General features: G+C 45.4%; 1 non-coding gene across 1 annotated transcript; it reads left to right on the top strand.

Moving 5' to 3' along the window:
* The first annotated feature begins 15060 nt into the window (after positions 1-15060).
* LOC117080700 lies at positions 15061-15165 on the top strand. Its single transcript, XR_004435925.1, has one exon. It is a non-coding gene; the product is annotated as a U6 spliceosomal RNA (small nuclear RNA).
* Positions 15166-23095: the final 7930 nt, after the last annotated feature.

Genomic DNA, 23095 nt, shown 5'->3' with positions numbered 1-23095 from the left:
CAGGAAGATGAGAGAAAGTTTGGATCTTTGTAAAGAATTGTTCAATATTTGTGATCAGAAGGCTGATAGGAAAATAGACAGTAAAGATCGGACTTAGAAGGTCTCAGATGAAAATGAGGAGCTTCCTGGGAACAGGAGCCAAGGTTACTTTTGTTTTGCTGTAGCAAAGAACGTGGCTGCATGGTGACCCTGCCCTGGAGATCTGTGAAACTTTGAACTTGAGGGTGATGACTTAGTGCATATCTGGTGGAAGGAACTTCTGGGCAGCAAAGCCAAAGAAATGTCTTGCCTGCATTGAACAGCCTGTGCTTTTATGTGTGACCAAGGAAATGGCCTCTGGATGGGTCTTATATTAAATGAATCCCAGCTCTTCTATTAAATGAGAAATAGAACTCAAAAGTTTGGAAAATTTGCAGCCTGGCCAAGTGGTCAAAAAGAAAAGCTGATTTTCAGGGGGGAAATTGAGGAAGACTTCAGAAATTTGCATGAAAAGGAGCCCAGTGCTGACAGCCAAGACAATAGGAAAAATGCCTTGAAGACATTTCACAGACCTTTGCAGCAGCCCTTGCTGTCCCAGGCCCTGGGCCTAGGAAAGAAGAATGGTTTCCTGGGCCAGTTCCATGACCCCCCTCTATGTGCAGCCTCAGGACCCTGCTGCCTGCATCCCTGCAGCTCCAGCTCCAGCCCCAGCCATGGGTGAAAGATGCAGAGGTACAGCTTGGATCACTGTTTCAGAGGGTGAAAGCTAGAAGCCTTGGTGGCTTCCTCATAGTGTTAAGCCACTGGTGGACGGAGCATGAGACTAGAGGCTTGGGAGCCTCTCTATGGATTTTGAAAGATGGATGAAAATGGCTGGGTGTCCAGGCAAAAGCATCCCAAAAAGGCAGAGCCTTATGTGAAACCTCTACTAAGGCAGTGCAGAAGGAAAATAGGAGGTTGGAGCCCCCTCACTAGAAGCCACCATCATGAAGACCCCAGATTCACAGACCCCCCAACAACTTGTATCATCAGTGGGGAAATGTCACAGGCACTCAACACTGGCCCAGCCCATGAGGACAGCTGTGGGGCATGAACCCAGCAAAGCCACAGGTGCCAAGCTGCCCAAGGCCTTGGGAAACGAACCCTCACATCCCTGTGCCCTGGATGTGGGGCAAGGTTTTGAAAAGGGTGATTTTGGAGCTGTAGGATTGAATGACTGGCCTTCTGAGTTTGGAGTTTTTCATGGGTTCGGTAAGTCCTACCTGTGTTTTGTTTTTTTCTGGCAAAATTCTTCCTTTTGGCTGTGAATGCTTAACCCAATGCCTGTACAAGCATTATACCTTTGAAGTAGTTAACTTGCTTTATATTTCAGAGGCTCATGGGCCTAAGGGACTGTGGCCTTGTGTCAGGTGAGGTTTTACGCTTTGAATATTTGTATAAATGTTGGAATGATAAAAGATTTTAGGGGACTTTAGGAAAGGTATCATTGTAGTTTGCAATGTGGGAAGGACATGAGATTTGGAGAGCCATAGGCAGAATAATAAAATTTAGCTCCATGTCCCTATCAAAACTCATGTGGAATTGTAATCGGAATCTTAAAGGTGGGACCTGGTGGAAGGTGATTTAATCATGGTGGAGAGTGGGGGTTGGAAGGTTGGGGGGTAGGGAGAATGCAGGAATTATGGTGGGGATGAGGGGTGAAAATTGGTTGTGGGGGTGGATCCTTCATAAATGATTACACACTATCTCCTTATTGCTGTCCTTTTGACAGTGAGTTCTCTTCATGATTTTGGAGCTGCAAGATTGAATGGATACTGGCCTTCTGGGTTTTGGACTTGCGTTGGACCCGTGGTCCCATTTGTATTTCCTGGGGAATTTCTTCCCTTTGGATTGAAAAACCTTACCCAATGCCTGAACCATTATTGTATCTTGAAAGAAAAGAACATCCTTTTAAATTCAGGGACTCATAGGCAAAATGTTCTGTAGACTTGTCTCAGATGAGATGTTGAATATTTTACATTTGAGTTCATGTTGGAATGAGTTAAGACTTTTGGAAACTTTTGCAAAAGCATGATTATATTTTGCTCTATGAGAAGGACGTGAGACTGCAGGTGATCAGGGTCAGAAAAATCTGATTTGGCTGTGTTTCTTTATCAAAACTCATGAGAATTGTAATCCTTAATGGTGGTGGTGGGGCCTGGCTGGAGGTGATTTAATCATGGATGGGAGTGGGGTGGGGATGGAAGGAAATGGGGTGGGTAGGGTGAGGAGTAGGTTGTTAGTAGGGTGGTGAGAGGGTGGTGGGTAGTAGGAAGTGGGAGTAGTCTGCTACAGAGGCAGACGCTCATGGGAAGTCTCTACTAGGGCAGTGCACCCGTGGCTTTGCAGGCTTTAGCCCCCATGGCTGCTCTCATGGGCTAGGCTGGTGTTGAGTGCCTGTAGCTTTTCCACACTCAGAGTGCAAGCTGTTGGTGGGTCTATGAATTTGGGATCTGGAGGATGGTGGCCTCCTGTGTGGAGACTCCAAGCCTGTATATTCCTTCTGGACTGCCCTAGTAGAGGTTCTCCAAGAGGTTCTGCCTCTGCAGGAGGCTTCTGCCTGGAAACAGTGGGCGATGGTGTGGGTGGATCCCTTACCAATGGTTAATCTTCCTGATGCTGACCTCGTGATAGTGAGTTCTCATGAGATCTGGTCATATAACAGGGTGTGGCACCTCTTTCCTCTCTCTGTCTTCCTCCTACTCCTGCCATATGGAACATCTCATTGTCGCTTGGCCTTCCTGTATGGTTAGGAGGATTCCTAAGTCCTCTCAGAAGCAGAAGCCACTATGCACCCTTAACAGCCTGCAGAACCATGTGCCAGTTAAACCTCTTTTTAAAATAATATTACAGAAAATTTGTACTGTAAGAGTGGAGCTATGAAATGCCCTGAAGCTTTTTTCCTCTTTTTTTTTTTTTTTTCTTTTTTTACTCTTAGCATTTGGCTTCTTTTATATGCAAATATATGAAGCCTTCTTGTATTTTCCCCCTGAAAATGGACTTTTCTTCTTTTACCACATTGCCAGGCTGCCACAACGATAGCTGAAAATGTAGAAGCAGGTTCAGACGCTGCCCAGTTTGGAGGGCTTGGAAGAAGGCAGAAAGATGAGGGAAAGTTTGGACTATTGTAGAGACGTGTTAAATAGTTATAATTAAAAGGGTGACCATAGAGACTTGTGAAATAGTTATAATTAAAAGAGTGATTGAAGGATGGACAGTGAAGGCCAGGCTTAGAAGGTCTCAGATGAAAGTGAGCAACTTACTGGGAACAGGAGCCAAGGTTACTTTTGTTTTGCCTTAGCAAAGAACTTGGCAGGATGGTCCCTGTGCCCTGGAGATCTGTGAAACTCTGAACTTAAGGGCGATGATTTAGGGTGTATTTGGTGGAATGAACTTCTAGGCAGCAAAGCTCAAGAGGTGTCTTTTCTGTATCGAACAGCCTGTGGTCTTCTGTGTGACCGAATAAATGACCTCCATTTGAAACTTATATTTAAATGAGAAGCAGAGCTTGAAGGTTTGGAATATTTGCAGCCTGGCCAAGTGGTCAAAAAGAAAAGCTGATTGATTATCAGTGGGAAAATTCAAGAAGGCTTCAGAAATTTGCATAAAATGGAGCCCAGTGCTAATAGCTAAAACAATGTTAAAAAGGCCTTGAAGGCATTTCAGAGACCTTTGCAGCAGAGCTTGTTGTCACAGGCCCTGCGTCCTAGGGCCAAAGAATGGTTTCCTGGGTCAGTCCCATGGTCACACGGCTGTGTCCATCCTCAGGACCCTGCTGCCTGCATCCCTGCAGCTCCAGCTCCAGCTCCAGCTCCAGCCATGGCTGAAAGATGCACAGGTACAGCTTGGGTCATTGCTTTAGGGATGCAAGCTTCAAGCCTTCGTGGCTTCCACATAGTGTTAAGCCAGCAGGTGCACAGAGCACAAAACTAGAGGCTTGGGAGCCTTTGTCTAGACTCCAGAGTATGTACAGAAAATCCTGGGTGTCCAGGCAGAAGCTTTTCCAAGAGGCAGAGCCTCATGGGAAACCTTTACTAGGGCAGTACAGAAGGAAGATATGGGGTTGGAACCCCCACACAGGGATGCAGCATTTTCCAGGCCCCAGATTCATAGACTCACCAACTGCTTGCACCCTCAGTGTGGAAAAGCCACAGGCACTCAACACCAGCCCAGCCCATGAAGGCAGCTGTCAGGGAAAGACCCTGCACAGCCACAGACACTGAGCTGCCCAAGGCCTTGGGAGCCCAGACATCCACCACTGTGCTCTAGATGTGGGATGCAGATTCAGAAAGGGTGACTTAAGATCTGTAGGATTCAATGACTGGCCTGCTGGTTTTTTGACTTGCATGGGGTCTGTAAGTTCCATCTGTGTTTCTTGCTTCTTTCTGGCAATTTTTTTCCTTTTGGCTGGGAATGCTTACCCAATGCCTGTACAATCATCGTACCTTGGAAGTGGTTAATTTGCTTTGTATTTCAGAGGCTTGGTGCAGAAGGGATGGCAGCCTTGTCTCAGATGAGACTTGGGGCTTTGGACATTTGAGTAAATGCTGGAATGAGTTAAGACTTTGGGGGACTGTGGAGAAGGCATCATTGTATTTTGCAGTTTGACCAGGATATGAGATTTGGGGGGACCCGGGTCAGAATAATATGATTTGGCCCTATGTCCCTGCCAATACACTCATGGAATTGTAATGGAGAATGTTAAAGTTAGGGCCTGGTGTTAGGTGATTTAATCATGGAGAAAAGTGGGTGTTGGAGGTAGGGGTGTGGGGATAATGGAGGAGATTGTGGGTGGGGGTGAAAGATGAGGATGGGGGACGGATTCTTCACAAATAGTTAAACACTATTTCCTTAATGCTGTTCGTGTGATAGTTCTCTTGATGATTATGGAGCTTAAAAGTTGAGTGAATACTGTCCTGCTGGGTTTTGTACTTGCGTTTGTGTTATTTTTCTGGGGAATTTCTTTCCTTTGGATTGAGAAAACTTACCCAATGCCTGTACCATCATTGTACCTTGAAAGAAAAGAAATCCCTTTTAAATTCAGGGACTCATTGGTAGAAAGGCCTGTAGCCTTGTCTCAGATGAGACTTTGAAACTTTTACATTTGGAATGCGTTAAGATTTTTGGAAACTTTTGAAAAGGCATGATTGTGTTTTGCTCTGTGAGAAGGACATGAGGTTCTGGGGTATCAGGGTCAGAATAATATGGGTTGACTGTGTGTCCCCATAAAACTCAAGTGGAATTGTAATCCTTTATGTTGGGGCCAGGTAGGAGGTGATGCAATCTTGGACGGGAGGGGGTTCAGGATGGAAGGAAAAGGAGGGGTTGGGTTGGGAGGAGTGGGTTGGCAGTAGGGAGGTGGGAGGGTGGGGGGTAGTAGGAAGGGGGAGTAACCTGTTCAGAGGCAGAGGCTCATGGAAAACCTCTACTAGGGCAGTGCATCTGTGGCTTTGCAGGCTTTAGGTCCCATGACTGCTCTCATGGGCTGGGATGCGGTTGAGTGCCTGTAGCTTTTCCATATTGAGGGTGTGAGCTGTTGTTGGGCTTATGAATCTGGGGTCTGGAGGATGGTGGCCTCCTGTGTGGGGGCTCAAAGCCTGTGTTTTCCTTCTGCACTGCCACAGTGGAAGTTTCCTAAGAGGCTCTGCCTCTGCAGGAGGCTTCTGCCTGGAAACAGTGGGCCTTGGTGTGGGTGGAGAATCCTTCACCAATGGTTAATCTTCTTGGTGCTGATCTCCTGATAGTGAGTTCTCATGCGATCTGGTTATAACGGGCTGTGACACCTCTTTCCTCTCTCTGTCTTGCTCCTACTTCTGCCATATGAAACTTTTAATTGTCGCTTGGCCTTCCGCTGTGGTTAGGAGGGGCCTGATCAGTGTTGGCCTGGTCAGTGGACCTAGTCAGTTGGGACTTGGTCAGTGAGCCCTTTTTAGTGGGGGTGTGGTCAGCAGGGGTCTGCTTAGAGAGGGTCTTATTAGGGGGATCTAGTAGTGGGGGTTTTGGCAAGTGGGGACCTAGTGGTAGACAAATGTTTGGTGTCTGGTCAGTGCAAAACTGGGCTGTGGGGCTGGGTCCGCTGGGCTTAGTGGTGGCCTGGTCAGCATGGGCTGGGTCACTGGTGACCAGGTCAAGGGGTGCTATTCAGTGGAGTCCTGGTGACATCGGACCTAGTCCGCAGGGCCTGGTGGGCGTGTCCTCATCAATGAGGCCTTGTCAATGGGGCCCTGGTCAGGGAAGCCTGGTGAGTGGAACCTAATCAGTGGGGGCCTGGTCAGAGAGGATTTGGTGAGTGGTGGCTTTTGTTGCATTGGTCTACAGGGTGACCTGGTCAGCGGGGATCTGAGCAGTGCGTGCCTGTTCAGTGGAGCCTACTCACTAGGGTCACAGTCGGGGGCATCTGGTCACCTCAAGACTGGTTAGTAGGGGCTTGTGCATTGGCAGTCTATTTCCTGGAGGCCTGGTGAGTGGGGCTTCATCTCTAGGGCCAGGCAATGGGGTCATGATCAGTGGAACTTGATCAGTGAGGCCTTGTCAGTAATGACCTAGCCAGTGAGGACTTCTCAGCGAGGCCCTGGTCAGTGAGCTCTTGTCAGTGAGGCCTTGTCAGTAAGGCCCTGGTCAGTGAGGCCTTGTCAGTGAGGCTTTGTCAGTGGAGTCCTGGTCACTGTGGGCCTGGCAGCGGGAATCTGGTTAGTGGAGCCTGGTGATGGGGGTCTAATCAGTGAGAATGTGGTCAGGGAGGACCTGATGTGTGGGATCTAGTCAGCAGGGACCTAGTCAGTGGGGGCTGCTGAGCACTGCTGGGAGATGTCAGGGGAAATGCACGTTATCGAGGGCCCTGTGCACAGCTGGGATGGCCCAGTACTGTCCAACAGCCTAGTCAAAAGTGGACAAAGCCAGTGTTTGGGTGGACCTGGGAGATCTTGCTGAGAGATTCTGACAGGACAAAGGTAAAGGAAGGGCCAGAGTGGCCCGAGAGGTGGTCCCAGTCTGCGGTCTGCACAGGATGGAGGAAGCCAGGGAACAGGCAGTGTGGGCAGCTGAGTGCAGGGAGGCAGGTGCATGCTGGGAGGTCAGACCCTGTGAGGGCTGTGGGGCCATCAGGTGGGTGGGCTCTAGGTGCACCCTCAGTGCACTGGGCAGGTCTCGGCCCAGGCTCCCTGGATCCTGGCTGGGTGATGTGGTCACTCCCTGAGGGACTGCTGTCAGGCCCCGGCCACCCACCCTGGGCAGCACTGTCCCGTCTCAGGACTGGACTTTCTCAGATCCCGCAGAGGGCACAGCCTGCAGCCCAGATGGGGCAGCCCCTTGGTGCAGACTGAGCTCTCCATGGTCCTGGAGCCAGCCTGCACTCACTCTTCTCCCAGGTCCTGCTTTTCCAGTGTCAGCAAGCAGGGAGGCCCCATCCTCCCTTCCCTATGTGTCTCCTGGGCTGAAAATTGTGGAGCACTGGGAAAGGGGTGGTACTTCCCTCAGGCCCATTTAGGGGGGGACTGGCTCCCAGCCTGGTGCAGGTCCTCAGCTCTGCCTTGGTTGCCTTAGAGTGAGATGGGTCAGTCAGTGCTTTGAAGGTAAAGGTGAGAGACAATCCCTGCTGTGTGTGAGGCTGGTCTAGGGAGGGAGGACTTAACAGGTCCTCCCAGTCTGTCAGGCCTGGGCAGCACTGTCCTGTCTCAGGACTCAGAAAGTCCAGTCCTGAGATGAGGTGGTGCTGCCTAGGATGGGTGGCTGGGACCTGACAGCAGTCCCCCAGGGAGTGACCACATCACCCAGCCGGGGTCCAGGGAGCCTGGCCTGAGACCTGTCCAGTGCACTGAGGGTGAACCTGGAGCCCACTCTCTCTGATGCCCCCACAGCCCTCACAGAGTCTGACCTCCCAGCCTGCACCTGCCTCTTCCTGCACCCCAGCTGCCCACCCTGACTGTTCCCTGACTTCCTCCATCCTGTCCAACACACAGGACAGCCTGTGTGCACATTTCGTGGCAAGTGGAAGTGACACACCATCCCTGGGAGGCGCCTTGGTTCCTGCCAAACCCTGCCCCAGAACTCTGTCCCTGAGTGGTTTTACCAAACCCAAAGCCCAGAACTGCGATTGTGGCTCAGGCGTCAGCACCTGCTAGTGCCAGGACACTACTGGGAGGCTGGGACCTGACCAAAGCCCATGGTGTCTGTGACCTGAGAACAGGGTGTCTTGGGGTCATAAGGACAGGCCACAAATGGCCATTGGGTCATAAAGCTTGAACTCCAGTGTTTGTCCTTCCCTGGCTCCTGGTTCAGTCCCATCAGGGCCCTGGAGCCCAAGACCTAGCATCCAACGTTCCCTCCAGGAATCCTGGCGGCTTGGCTTACTTTGTTTTGTTTCATCTGAGAGCAAAAATGTTTCATCTGAGAGCAGAATGTCAAAAAATGAGACCGAAAAATGGCTCATTGTGCTTAATGACCAGAAGAAATCTAGGAGCAGCCAGAAAGTAATGTGGAAAGCAGAGGACCTCCATAGGACCTCCATGACCACTGTCTGCAGAGCCAGTGGTACAGGCGCCCAGTGGGGCCTGGCACCACCTGCCTCTCAGAGGGTGGGTGGCACACTGTCCTTACATGGGGGACAGCAGGCCTGCTCATCAGCTTTTCTACCGGTCTCTGCAAGCATCATATTGCTGGAAGAGAATCTCATGCCAGAGCTTGGATCATCCCTTGCTCAGGGGTTAGGGTTTGTCTCTTGGTGACCTAAATGAAAAAACAGGTCCAGATCAGAGTTCCTGACCCTGAGCACTCATCCACCCTTTGAATTGTGAGAGGGGAGGCCTAGTCCTAGGTAAACCACAGATCCCAAGGCTGGAAACCTTCAGAATCTTCTGGCCCCTGATCCTGCCTGGGGCCCCTGTGGCCTGTCTCGCTGAGCACTCTTCCATCTGTAGAGGTCTCGGCTGCTCTACAAGGAAACCCCCCTTTCAGGTGTGGGGCTGGGCATGGTCACTCCCGCTGGATGTCTAGACCTAGGGAAATAGCAGGTACAGCCTTTCCACCCTCATCCAGAGCAGGACACACAAGCCAGGTGATGTCAGGAGCCCAGGTCTCCAGCTGGAGGGAACGTCAACCCTGCAGTGGGAGCTGGGGCCTGTCACACACCCAGGCACAGATGGTAACATAGGCACTACAGGTAAGCTGGACTTGGTATCCCTCCATGGCTTCAGAAAGAAGCCAAACAAGGAGATTTCTGCAGAATGAAACCTTTCCTTCCAGAAGCACTGCTGACCCTTTGGTGGTTGCCATTTGTGGCAGTGAGCCTTTTATCCATTCTGAGGTTGGGCTGGTGTCTCCTCTTGGACCTGCCCTACAGATCATAAAGGAGAACAGCAAGAGGCCCCCAGGAAACATCCACAGAAGGCCCTGGACATCAGCCACATTCTGAGAAGCATGTCATGTTTTGGGAGGGTTAAGGCATCAAGTATGGTCTATGGGGCTGGAGTATCCCTGGGCAGGTGAGGCAATCCAGAGCTGTGAGGGCTTCCCATGGGAATTAGGAGGTCCTGAGACAGAGGCAGGGATTCCACAGGAAGAGTCACAGAGCCACCAAGGGCTCTCCTGGCCCAGGGAGCAGTCAACCCCATGGACCTGCTGGCCTCCAAGCCCTGGTCCAGGCTGGGGCATGAAGGGCCAGGAGGCAGCTCAGAGTGGCAGGTAGGGAGAGTAGTGTGTTCAGAGGGCAACCGTTTCTGGGTATGCTGTGGTCCTGAGATTTTGGGTGGGAAGGGTTTCCAGGATTTTATATGTGTTATAGAGCTGCTTCCTCTCCCCAGTCTCACCCTGCAGGAATCCCTGTGAATATATTGCCATCATCCTGGAGCTCAGTGCCCTCATAGTGTAATGGCACCAGCAGATGTGCCTGTGCACGGACTTCCTGCACTACCTCACTCCTGAGGGGTGATGCTTCTGCAGGGCCTCTGACTTGGTGCACAACTTCAGACACCATCATCCTGGTGCAGCACTGCACCCTCACTAGCCAGGGTGTTGATGACTTCCTCAAGGCCAAGGCCACGTTCAAGGCTTCGGACTTCATTGATGCACTTGTGCTGAGCAAGGTGGGCTTCTCCAGGATCTTAATTCAGGAGGTGGAATGGAGCTTGAGATCAGTGTCTGATCAAAAAAAACTTGCACTTGATCTGGAGAGCTCTGGGGAGCCATGGACGGTGCTGGATAAAGGACGGACAGTCAGCCACGTTTTACAGATGACTGTAGAAGACTGCCTGGAAGGAGTGAACAAGAGCCAGGAGACCAGGGAGGGAGCTTGTGGGGCAGGCCTGGAGATGGCAAGGGAGGGATCCTGCTTGAATGAAAGGTGTCAGGGACTGTCTCAGGTTACCCTCAGGTGCCCTCAGAGCTAGTGTGTTCATGGGTCTTGCCTCTAGGATGAAAATGGAAAGTTGTTGTCAGATGAGGACATATAAATAGAGGCTGGCATCTTCATGAGTGAGAATCGTGGTCCTAGTGTGGACTACTGTGGGAACAGGGTCTCTCCATCCAGGGACATGGTGGATGGACCCTTTGTCACTTCATTCTGCCCTTCCTTTCCCTCCTTCCATTCTCCCGAGGGCCTCAGTGCATGGGAACTGACCAACCTCTGGTGCTGAAGCGGCCAAGAGACCCAAGCCTGTGTGGCTGCCTCTTAGGATATATCAGCACAGCCAGTGGCCTCCACTGGATCCTGTACAACCTCAGAAGACAACCAGACACCGGGAGTGCTGCCAACACGTGGTGCAAGAGTTCTGAGGGTCTGCAATCCAGAAGACATTGAATGGTCGGTGGAGGGCCTCATGGCCTGTTTCCCATCCCCTTTCATTGGCTCTGCTCCAGGTGGTGAAGGGGGATAATGTCTCTGTCAATTCTGCCATTTTGGCCTAGCAGGAAAAGAGAGCCCAGAAGCAGGGCCTGGTACCCAGCCTGCCTAACAAGGGAGAATTTGTAGGCTTTGTGGACAGAAAGATCTGGGAGTCCCTGTCAACCAATAACTTGCTGAGACAATAAAATCAGTTTTCTTTTCTGAACTACATTTCTGTCATTTGTAAATTGAGCGGAATTTTTTCTACTGCACAAGGCTGCTTGGAGAATTACTGACAGTGTGTGTAGAGCAGGTGCCAGCCAGCAGGCATTTGATGTCCAGACCACTCCTCTTCCCCGTTGATTTTCTGCCTAAATTTGCATTTTGTTCTTAAGACTTTCACTCCCTTAATTTTGCTCTTCCCTCTGATTCCCACCTTGTCGTCTATCCCATGGAGTCACCAGGATCAAAGTGGGTAACAGTCATGTACGCTTGTATGTGTATGTACAGACACACCTTGTTGGGGTTGGAGTGTGGGGGTGTTTGTGTGTGGTGTGTGTGTGTGTGTGTGTGTGTGTTGGAGTCACTGGCCGAAACTCTCCATACTAGGCTGTGTTGCTGCTCATTGCTGGAGGTGCTGTCAGGGTCCCTGCCCTCAATCCCAGGTCTGACCCTTGCAGTGCAGGCAGGACTTTCAGGAGGAATCATGCCCTTGGAAGGATCCCTGAGGAGTGACTGGTGGGTATTGGTGGATAAATACCCCAACTCCCTTGCTGTGGGTAGGATGACTCTGAGACACATGTTCTGTGCTGTCTCTCAGGGGTATCTGACAGGGCTGAGTCCTGGCTGCCACCGTGGAAACTTTCTTGATGAAGCTCCCTTTAACTGCTGCATTCCTTTCCTGTCTCAGTTCCCCACTCCTCTACTGGTGTTTCCTGGGATTCCCACCCTAAGGAAGAACTTGCAGTAGAATTACTGTCCTAGAGTCATCTCCAAATACAATTTTTGTATTTGAATCTTTGCCTCAGGATCTACTTCCAGGAAACTCAAACTAAGACACACATTTTTCTGTTGGCTCCTTCAATCCCCATAGGCCTGCCATTGTGCCATTTTTATCAAAAAGGAACACGAGGATCAGAGAGGGAAAGTCACCCAGCTGAACAGTGGTGGAGTTCAACATTGACCATGGGATGTCTGACCCCAAGTTGGGTGCTTGCTCCTGTCTGATGAGACTCCTCCCTTATCAGGGTCAAACGAGTGAATGCAGGATTTTACCAGCAGGGCCTCTGATGCCTGTGCCAGAGAAACCCCAGGCTCATGGCTGGCGTCTGTGCATTCACTCATAACCTCGTTAAGAGTAATAATGAAAAACATGCTCAGGGCTGACCATTTTCCTGGGGCTGTTGTTGTAGGCACTCTGCTTACTTTAAGTCATGTAATTTTCACAATAACCTTGTTTTTACTTCTAGTTGTTAGATGAAAAAACTGTGGCAAAGAGCAATACAGAGAGTTGCAAAAATTCATATCACTGGTCCAGGTTGAACCAAGAAGTCTGCACCTGGAGTCCTTGTTTGTAACCATGGCACCCTGGCTTCTCAGACATCTCATAGTGGAGTTCCACCATGTGTCAGGCATGGCACTGAGCAGCTTCTTTTAAAAACATAATTTGTAATTATGTAGATTACTAATTCTACTTCAAAATGCCACACAGCCTTCATGTGATAAAATGAAACTATTGGTAAGTCTAAGCATTGAGAAAAAAACATTGTTTTTTCCACTCCTGAGTCCATGGAGAAGCTGTTCCAGTAACTCAGAGGGAGAATCTGCAGCTGAAAGAGGAGACCAGAGGAGACATCACTCCCTGTGCCCTTTGATTGCATCCAGATGCCCCCACTGATCACACTACCATCTCCTTGTTAGACTAGAGAGGCTGCCTCCTATTGTAGCTCACCTCCAACAGTGAATTAGCACCAGCTCTCCTAGCCCCACAGCCCAGGGTCCACTTAGCCCCTCTATCCTGCATGGTCCCCTTCCCCACTGGGAAGCAGATACCCAAATGGGCATCAGAATCCTATTTCTCACTGCAGGCCCCTCTGCTCCTTATGAGTGGTGTTTTGTGGGTGTCTTCCCTTGGTTTTGGATGAGAAACACCCTTTCCCCTTCCACAGGGATTGTTTCTTTGGCCCCCACTTGGAGTTTTCCCCTGGTGGGGCAACGGGCAGGTGGGGGTGGTGGGACGAACTCCTTGGAACCAGCAATGACAAACAGATCCCACTTGGGGGAAGTTCATGCTAAGTGGCATGGGTCCTCTGGAATTTTCTGAAGCTTTCCTGTTTTCCCCCCGCCAACCAGCTCATGTGATCTCCTAGGATCTCTACTAAGATACTGGCAGCCTGGCTGCCCCTGGACGTTCCTTCAAGTCCTGGTTATGCTTCATGACCTGTATTGTGGTGAGTGGCAAGCAGCACCTGCTTCTGGCTTCACTGTTGGGCCAGATTTTATCCCCACCTCGGCTCTGCAATGCGACTGCTTCCGGCTTCCATCATGGACGTACATGAAATTGCCCCGTGTTTCTGTTTGGACACCAATAAGGAAGGAAGCATGAAAGACTCAGAGGTCAGGACATTCCATTGCCCTCCTGGTGCTGGGTCTTTAATCCTGGGATGGCTTCATGGACTGGTCGTTCTCCATGGCCCCCTCCACCTTTCTCAGGTTCCTACTCAAAAGTCACCTTTTGGAGGGGTCTCCACGTGTCACTGTGTTTGAAACAGCTCCCTTGGTTTCTTTCTAGGGAAAGAAACTTTTTGAGTTGTAGCCTTCATGCTCCACCACTGTTTGCTTGCCGAGGCTCTGTGGGGTGGGGAAAGGTGCTGACATCCATGGACTGGGGCAGCAGGGCCTGCTGTACTGGTGGTTTGCTGGGTACTAGAATTGTTCCCCATCACCCTACTGATGCTTATTTAATGCCAATTCAACAGTTTATGTTTTTTTACAGGATCCCAGTTTCTGAGCTAGGACCTGTGGAAACACAGTATCTTCCTTTCTAACTTGTCATTTTAGCCATCCAAGTGTTAGGCTGCAAGACAAACTCACATTCCCCAGGGGAGGTTGAGGCGGAGGGGACGCTTCATTAGGTCTGAAAGGGCCCCGGGAATATGTTGCAGCAGTTCTCAGATGATATCGATGGGAAGCCCAGGTTTGGATCAACATGCCCAGCCTTGAATGACAAATTAAAGCAATAAAATAGACCTATTTTTCCTCAGTAGGATGCTTTCAGTTGAACCATTTGAGTAGATTGAGAGAACAAAAAACAGCAGAGAAATACCTTTAAAATATTTACTGTCTTCTTTTTGAGACATTTGTATTTAAGTAGACTTAGTAGTAATCAGAACCTCTCTGATGTGTTTTACAAAGACCACTGATTTGCTTTAAAAATTTTTTTTTTGGTCATTACAGTAGAGAATAAAGTAGGGGTGAAATATGTCAGGTGTGGGGCCAACTATTCATTTATTAAATGCAATTTCAAGGATCTTAAAACAATAATTTTTTTTCCATTTTAATATTTAATGAAAGTAGATTTTTAAAAAATCTTCAGAACTAATTAATCATTAATTGAATGTCAAAGAAAAATTGCAAGAGATATTGTTAAAGAGGTGAAGAAAATGTTACTTAAGACTATTTCAAAAGAGGTCGAAACTATTGCAACAGAGGAGAAAGACTGAATTCAATTCTGTTGAAACAAAAGGCAGGAGAGTTTTGCATGAGCTAGTAAAATCTACTGCATGATGTTAGGAGAGAGGTTGGTCAATGTGATTAGGCCAGAAGTGTTTACTAATTGAGGCTTAGGAAAGTTACATTTCTAGCCTCTCCTAAAGACTGGAAGATAGAGGTGCTATCTTTCTAGATGATTGTCTTTCAATGGGGTAGCTCCCAGGTCATTGAGAGTGACATTTCTGTGTTGTGAAACCAGCCAGAGGCTAGGGAATGACTTACATATTCCCTAGAAATAGGAGATGTATCAAAATCTGAGCTGTACATTTGGAGCCTCAAGGACCTAGGGGGAGAAAAGTTGTTTTTTAAAGCTTCTCAAAAGTGGGAACCCTGGTTAACCACCGAGGTTGTCTGGAAATCCAAAAGGTGATTTCCTGAACGGATAAAACAGAATTAAACTTGCCATAACATGCACCATAGTGTAGAGACACTAATCCTTAAAACAGTATTAAGATGCTCACTTCGCTTGCACACATGCCGAAATTGGAAAGGCACATGTAAGATTAGCATGGCCCCTGTCCAAAGATGACATGTAAATTTGTGACATTTCCTTTGTAAAAAATAGTATTGAGGTATTAATAACTTAAAATCGTATTAAGTATTAGTTGTTCTGAGACTACTGATTCCCCCAGGCAACTTACCAGAGAAATTTCTCTCTAGGCTAAGATAAAATCAGCTGAGGAGTCAGTGATATTATAGGTTTAAACAATTCTCAAGTAATAAAAACATAATTCAATCAAGAAAAACGTGTCACTAAACAGAAGAGCACTGGCATGAAGTCATAGGAATTTCAAGACTCAAACTCCTAGAGTCTGGAAGAAACAGACATAGAACAAATCAGCACATCTAGGTGACAACCAAATAACCATAAAGGAAGAGAGGTCATGTCATGGTGTTGTTGTCACCGAGTGAGTTATAGAGAAATGCCCCACTCTGAGATGAATTCAGGAGTCCTTTATTAGCCGGCGACTGAGAGACGGCTGGTGCTCAGAATTCTTTCGGCCCAGAAGAAGGGGCTAGATTTATTTTTATATTGTGGTCTAAATAGGGGAGGGGGAGTTTAGCTGAAGCAATTTTTACAGAAGCAGAACAGGCATAAAGTTAAAAAATTGTTTGGTTACAGAAGCAATTACAGAAAAAATAAACAGTTCCATGTGCAGGGGCTTCAGCTATCACAAAGAGATAAATGCAGGGGTTTTAGGTGCCGTCCACCGAGCACATCCCCAGGAGCTGCTGGTTCAGCTTGCCTCAATATATTATCAGTAAGTGCATTCCTGGACGTGCTTGGAGTCAACTTGCACTAGTTATGCCCTTAAGGGAGGAAGGTAAAGGGGCTGTGAGTGAAGGAACTAAAATGGAGTCTGTCCGGCTCTCTCAGTTAAGAGAAAGACAATCAGGTTAAAACAACGTAAGGTATCGCAGTAGTATAACTCCTATTTCTAGCTGCTCTTGCAACTAAAGGTGGCTGTGTAGAGAATAACTCTATTCCTCTATATTGTGTTTGGACAAACCATCTTTCAGTTGATTTAAGCACACCTTCAGAATGAAACATAATTTCTTATCTCAGGAATTCCAAAGTCTAATGGAAAAGGCAAGCTTATATTGAATAATTTAGCAAAGCAGATTGTGCTTGGCAATAATAAAGGAATTCAATATCTAAGAAATCAGAAAAGAAGGAAATATCTGTTTCATAGTTGTAATAAATTAGAACTTTACCATGCAGAATAGAAAGAGAGGCATTTCTCAAAAGATTAAGAGAGGTATAAAGTAAACGTAAATGTAAACTATAGCGGTTTTCTTAGGCAGAGAGTCATGCTTTAGGATAATGAAGGGAATGCTGGTATTCAGGTTCCTTTGGAGAAAGCAACACTAAAAGTAGAGTTATCATTTATGAGATCCAAGAAGCCCAAGAAAAGGTACTAAGAGCCTGAGCCACAGCAGGCTCAGGCGTTTTTCCTAAATACAAAGGAATGAATAGCTAAATGTGACAAATGTCAAGGTATCTTTTAGGAAAGTTACACTTCCTCTGAACCCCAACAGAAATCAAAGACAGTCACCCTACTTCCCTCCTTGCCTCTCTTCCAAGGATACAGCTATGTATTTTTTTTTTTTTTTTAAGTAAAGGGAATATGTCACTTGACCATGTCTCTATCCAAGGTGAATTTCTCCAAAACCACAACTTTGGGGTACTTGTATGTGATATAGTTTAAACCCCACTGAATTTGATTTCTCACCCTCCCAGACACTTACCTTTATTTTTCTCTATATTTGTTTTTTGTTTGTTTCCTTAATATATTTCGGGAAATGGATTTGTGGGCTGTCCTACAGGAGAAGTTACAGTGAATGGAAAAGTGTGAAGAAACTTTCTATTCTCCCAAGAGTATAGGGCAAAGAGGGTGCAACTGCACCCAAAATATCAGTGTGGAAGAGTCACATAACTGATACTATAAAGTAACACATTGTCTTACAGAATTCTCATTCTTAGGCTAAAATATTACCTTCTTCATCAAACTTACGTGACCGCATGTTTGATGTTGTTTGAGTAAAATATAATACTCTTTTATTTCCCAAATTCACACACACACACCCACAGACACACACACATATATATATATATATATATATTATTTGGGAAATATATGTGCTATAGTATTTATATTTATTCACTTCTAAAATTTGTACTTAATTAAAATGACAAAAAAATAAAATTGCAGCAGTGGCTGTGGGGTCACTTTTTATGCCATCTTCTCATTCATTCACAGAGGTGTGCTTTTGAGCTCCTGCTACCAATCATGGTCTCAAACAGTGGCCCCTAAGGGATCTGCTTGACCACGCACTTCAAGTTTTCCAGTATATTTCAAAGCATCTATAAACCTCTATCAAAATATTTCCAGTCAAAAATTTCTACAGTGGCTTCTGATTTCAGCATTGAGACCTGACTGATAAAGAGGTCAGATATTATGCTTTACGTCTGATAGCACCTGGAAAAAGGTAGGATATCTGGTAAGATATTAATAAACACTTGAATGAGCATAGTAGCTGTTAATTGCTATATAACAAATTACCAAAAAATATGGCACCTTAAACAAGAAACTTATTTTATCACATGGTGTATGAGAGTCAGGAATCAGGGAGTGCTTTCACCAGATGGTTTTGGCTCAGAGTGTTTTCAGAAGGCTGCAGTCAAGGTTTAGGATGAAGTCTGCAGAAAGCTTGTCTGAGACTGCAGGGCCATTTCCAAGTACATTCAGTGGCTATCAGTAGGAGCCCTCAATTTCTCACTGACCACGGATCAGAGGCCTCAGTTTCTTAACACATGGGCTTCTCAGTGATGCTGCTCATGACATAAGAGGCTGACTTTTGCCAGAGTAAGTGATCTGAAGAAAGGAGAGAGAAAGGAGAGACAAAATGAACTTGGGGAGTGGTGAGGGGATGAGAATGCCAAGATGAAAGTCAGAGTATCATTTGCAATCTATCTCAAAAGTGAAATGTCATCACTTCTCATATTTGTCACAGACCCCATCCTCCTATACTGTGGAAAAAACTACAAAAGAAGTCTCAATTCTAGAACATGGGGATTTGGGGGACCATCTTGAAGGATGGCTGCCACAGTCTGACTCTTTTCCCCAATGATTTATGTCTGTCTTACATGTAAAATACTCTCATCCCCTCCCAGGGACCCCAAAGTCTTGTCTCATTCAATTTCGGTGTGACATCCAGAATCTTATCATCTACATCAATTCCAGGTGCAAAGGAGTCTACTTCTGTGTAATTCCTTAAGGAAAGCACCTTGTGTCCAGATATTTTTCAGTCTGGGGTCTTGTGAGCTAACAAGATGATGACACTTGCCCTCCAACACACACACGACTGACATAGAGTGGTGAGACAAGCTTAGAACAGCTGAAGTAGTAACACCCATTCGAACTAGAGAAAACAAGAGTTACACCTACTGGCCCACAGCAAGGCTTAAATCCATCCAGGCACGTGTTGAAAGTTCCTTGATTAGGACTCAAACTGCTGCCTGCAAATGATTTACTGTGGTTCTGGGCTTCACCCTCTGGGATCTTGCTTCTGCCCTGAGTTACCCTTTCTTTTTCACAAAAGGAAGTACATGTTTGCAGCTGCTTCCTACTTGCAGAAATTTGGAAGTTGCAGGCTTTAATTTCTGCTCTCTGTCCCTTTCATGAAGCTGTCTGTGATTTTTTAGATATAATCTTCTGTAAAAATATTTTTTGTCTCCTTCAACCTTACTGAGGTTCACTAGGTTAAACAAAAGCCACAGTCACAAATTGCTTTGAGGTAACTCTTTCTCCACTATGGGCTTCTATTAAAAGAACTAAAGGACATCTTCCATAAACTTTTTAAAGGCCTTATTATTTGATTGAAGGAATCTGTGGATCTACATATTTTTGCTATATTCTGTTGGTCACACATACTAATCGTGGTTTCATGTAGGAAAAGGTTACATAAGAGTGTGAATACCACTTGGGAGCTGTGATCATCTTGAACTTTGACTACTATAATTTTTGAAAGCTTCCCAAATAGTGCATGTCATACATTTGTTGTTAAGTGTTATATCGTAAAGGTTTTTTGAGTGCCTATATCTGCTCTGAATTTTTAAAAGTAGATATCTTTAATTAGTCACATACTTTATGAGTCATGTGTACTAGTCAGAGTTCTCTAGAGAAACAAAACCAATAGAATAGATGTGTGCATGTGTGTGTTTGTGTGTGTGTGTGTGGTGTGTGTGTGTGTGTGTGTGTAGGGGAGATAAAAAGAGAGAGAGAAATTGATTTTAAGTAATTAGCTCATGCAGTGATATGACTTCTCCGTGTCCCCACCCAAATCTCATCTTGAATTGTAGCTCCCATAATTTCCACATGTTGTGGGAGGGACCTGGTGAGAGATAATTATATCATGGGGGCAATTTCCCCCGTACTGTTCTCGTGGTAGTGAGTAAGTCTCAGGAGATCTGATGGTTTTATCAGGGGTTTCTCCTTTTGCTTGTCTGTCATTCTCTCTTGCCTGCTGCCGTGAAAGATGTGCCTTTCACCTTCTGCCATGATTTTGAGGCTGCCCCAGCCACGTGGAACTGTGAGTCCATTAAACCTCTTTTTCTTTATAAATTACTCAGTCTTGGATATGTCTTTATCGACCGTGTGAAAATGGACTAATACATGCAGTTTATAAAGGCTAGAAAGTTCAACCACAGGCCGGCAGGCTGGAGATGCAGAATGCAGTTTCAGTCTGTTCAGGATACTATTGCAAAATACCATAGAGTGAGTAGTTTATAAACAAGAGAAATTTTTTTCTCACAGTTCTGGATACCGGGATGTCCAAAATTAAGGCAGATTTACTCTCTGGAGAGGGCCCACTTCCTGGTTTATAGAAAGTGCTTTCTAGTTGTATTATCATATGTGGTCCTCATATAGCTCTCTGGGCTTCTTTTATAAAAGCCCCGATCCCATTCATAAAGGCTCCCACCTTATAGGGCTTAGAATTTTAGCATATAACTTTTGAGAGGACATAAACCTTTAAACCATAGTATTCAAAGAAAAGCCAATGCTGTGGTTCACAGGTCTGAATGTCATCTGCTGTAGAAGTCACCCGTGCTTGCAGGAAATCATTCATTTGTTCTATTCAGGCCTTCAATTTACTGGATGAGGCCCACCCACATCATGGAGGGCGATTTCTTTACTCAAAGTGTACCAATTTAAATATCAGTCTCATCAAGAAGGACTCTCACAGAAACATCCAGACTGATGTTTGAACAAACATCTGGGTACCATGCCTAGTCAAGCTGACACATAAAATTAGCCATCACATCATAAAAGTACTGTATTCATATTTAAGCAAGGCACTGAGATACAGTATTTTGGCATAATGAGTTAGAATGGTTCATATCAATATCTATATGCACGATTTTCCTTTTAATTGAGGCTTACTTTCAGTTCCAGGGTGGTGGAAATGTAATTTTTAATCAAGTTCAGAGTGTAAAAAAGTAGCTTACAGTCAAATCTACTGTTGGGATTCAGACAGTTAGCATGATTCTCAGATTAAGATGAGAAAACAGAAGCAAGTTTTAAAGATAGGCTTAGAAAGGGCCATAGGAGAAAATTACAAAAGATAAATAAAAACCTACACTATCAACCATCTTACCTGAAAGGATTGGGCATTTAGCAGAGAGTGGTGGATTCAGGTATAGTGAGATGGTAGGCATAGTGATCTATTATTGCATTTAATTCCCTTAGCACTTATTCTTAACCAGACACTGGGATCACCTTTGTTTTTAAGGATCTGCCTGGTTTGCTTGATGTTTGTTTTTTATCTACAGCAATGTATACCCCCACCATTAGTATTTGTTTCCCCATGTCCTAGCCAACACTTGATATGGTCAAATTTTTAACCTTTGCCAATTCAGTGTATAAAATAAAATACAACGTTTAAACTGTTCAGTGGTTTTAATTCAATTTCATGTCATTGTTTACGTACACATTTTCTGATTACAAATTAGTTTAAACTAAATGTCATGTGGTTTTGAATGTGCTAGGCAGAATAATGTGCTCCCCATCCCATGCAACAAAGATATCCATGCCCCAGTTCCCAGAACCTATGAATATGTTATCATACATTGGTAAAGGGATTTTCAGATGTGATTAAGGTTAAAGAGATTGAGACAGGAAGATTATCCTGCAGCTGGGTTTTCCCAATGTAATCATAAGAGCTCCTAAAAGCATAAAAGATGGCAGCAGAGTCAGAGAAATTCAATGCAAGAAGAATTCCATCCACTGTTACTGGGTTTGAAGATGGAAAATAAATGCCACAAGCCAGGAAATGTGGCATCCCCTAGAAGCTATAAGTGACTCTCAGTTTATAGCCTACAAGAAAACAGGAACTGTAGTAACACAAACTCAAGGAATTAAATTTCACTAACAATCTGAAAGAGCAAGAAACGAATTCTCCCTTAGAGCCTCTAGAAAGCAATGCATCCTGCTGACAACTTGATGTTAGGGTGTTGAGAACTGTTTCAAACCACTGACCTCAAGAAGTGTAAGATAATAAATGTGTTTTGTTTAAGCCATACATTTTGTGCTAATTTGTCATGACAACTATAGAGGTTTGACATTAATATTTACTTTTTCATGGCTACCAGTTCATATTTGAACATTTTTTCTAGTGAGTTGTTGAAACTTTCTTATTAATTTGTAGTTTCTTGTGCATTTTGTTTAATAATCTCTTGTATTATAGTCTCTATGAGTTGCAAAAATCTCTCCATCTAGCACTTGTCTCTTAATTTTGATTATGGTTGTCTTAATATACAGATGGCTTTAATATAATGTGGTAAAATTTACCAAAATATCCACTAAAGTTTATTCCTTTGTTGTCTGAAGAAAGTACTTTTTCTTTCATTGTCAAATGATAACCAGACTATATACTGATTTGATCAATAAGGAGACTTCTAGGTTGAGTGCTGATAATGTAAATTGGCTTCTTATGGTTGCATCTAGTAAGATTCAGAGAAGGAGAGATGAGCAAAAGATGAAATTTCTGTTTGTAGTACTTTCCACAATAACATTTAGTTTCCATTTTTTTTTCTCTCAAACAATATGAAACTGACTTATCGGGGTCAAAAACCAACAGAATGTTACCAATTTTACATGATACAAAATATATATTCTCTACCAAATTTTTCAAATTATTTGACGGGATCTGATCAAGGTTTATAGTTTTTATATGAGTCATGAAAAATGTTTCACTTTATTTTTTGTTTTAATACTTTACTTTCTGGGATACACGCCCTACAGGGAGTGTGATGTTCCCTTCCCTGTGTCCATGTGTTCTCATTGTTCAACTTCCACTAAGGAGTGAGAACATGTGGTGCTTGGTTTTCTGTTCCTGAGTTACTTTGCTGAGAGTGATGGTTTCCAGCTTCACCCATGTCCCTGCAAAGGACATGAACTCATCCATTTTTATGGCTGCTTAGTATTCCATGGTGTATATGGGTCACATTTTCTTTATCTAGTCTATCATTGATAAGCATTTGGGTTGATTCCAAGTCTATGCTATTGTGAACAGTGCTGCAATAAACATACATATGCATGTCTTTATGGTAGAATAATTTATGATCCTTTGGGTAGGTATTCAGTAATGGGATTGCTGGATCAAATGGTACTTCCGGTTGAGGAAGGAATCAACACACTCTCTTCCACAATGGTTGAACTAATTTACACTCCCACCAACTGTGTAAAAGCATTCCTACTTTTCCACATCCTCTACGGCATCTGCTGTCTCCTGACTTTTTACTGGTCACCATTCTAACTGGCATGAGGTGGTATTTCATTGTGGGTTTGATTTGCATTTCTCTAATGACCAGCAATGATGACCTTTTTTTCATATGTTTGTTGGCTGCATAAGTGTCCTCTTTTGAGAAGTGTCTGGTCATATATTTTGCCCACTTTTTAATGAGGTTGTTGGAATTTTCTTGTAAAT

The sequence above is a fragment of the Trachypithecus francoisi genome, unplaced genomic scaffold, assembly GCF_009764315.1.
Source record: "Trachypithecus francoisi isolate TF-2019V2 unplaced genomic scaffold, Tfra_2.0 Contig00231, whole genome shotgun sequence".
Classification (NCBI taxonomy): domain Eukaryota; kingdom Metazoa; phylum Chordata; class Mammalia; order Primates; family Cercopithecidae; genus Trachypithecus; species Trachypithecus francoisi.
Note: the sequence above shows the minus strand (reverse complement) of the source record. Positions and strands in the feature narration are given on the sequence as shown.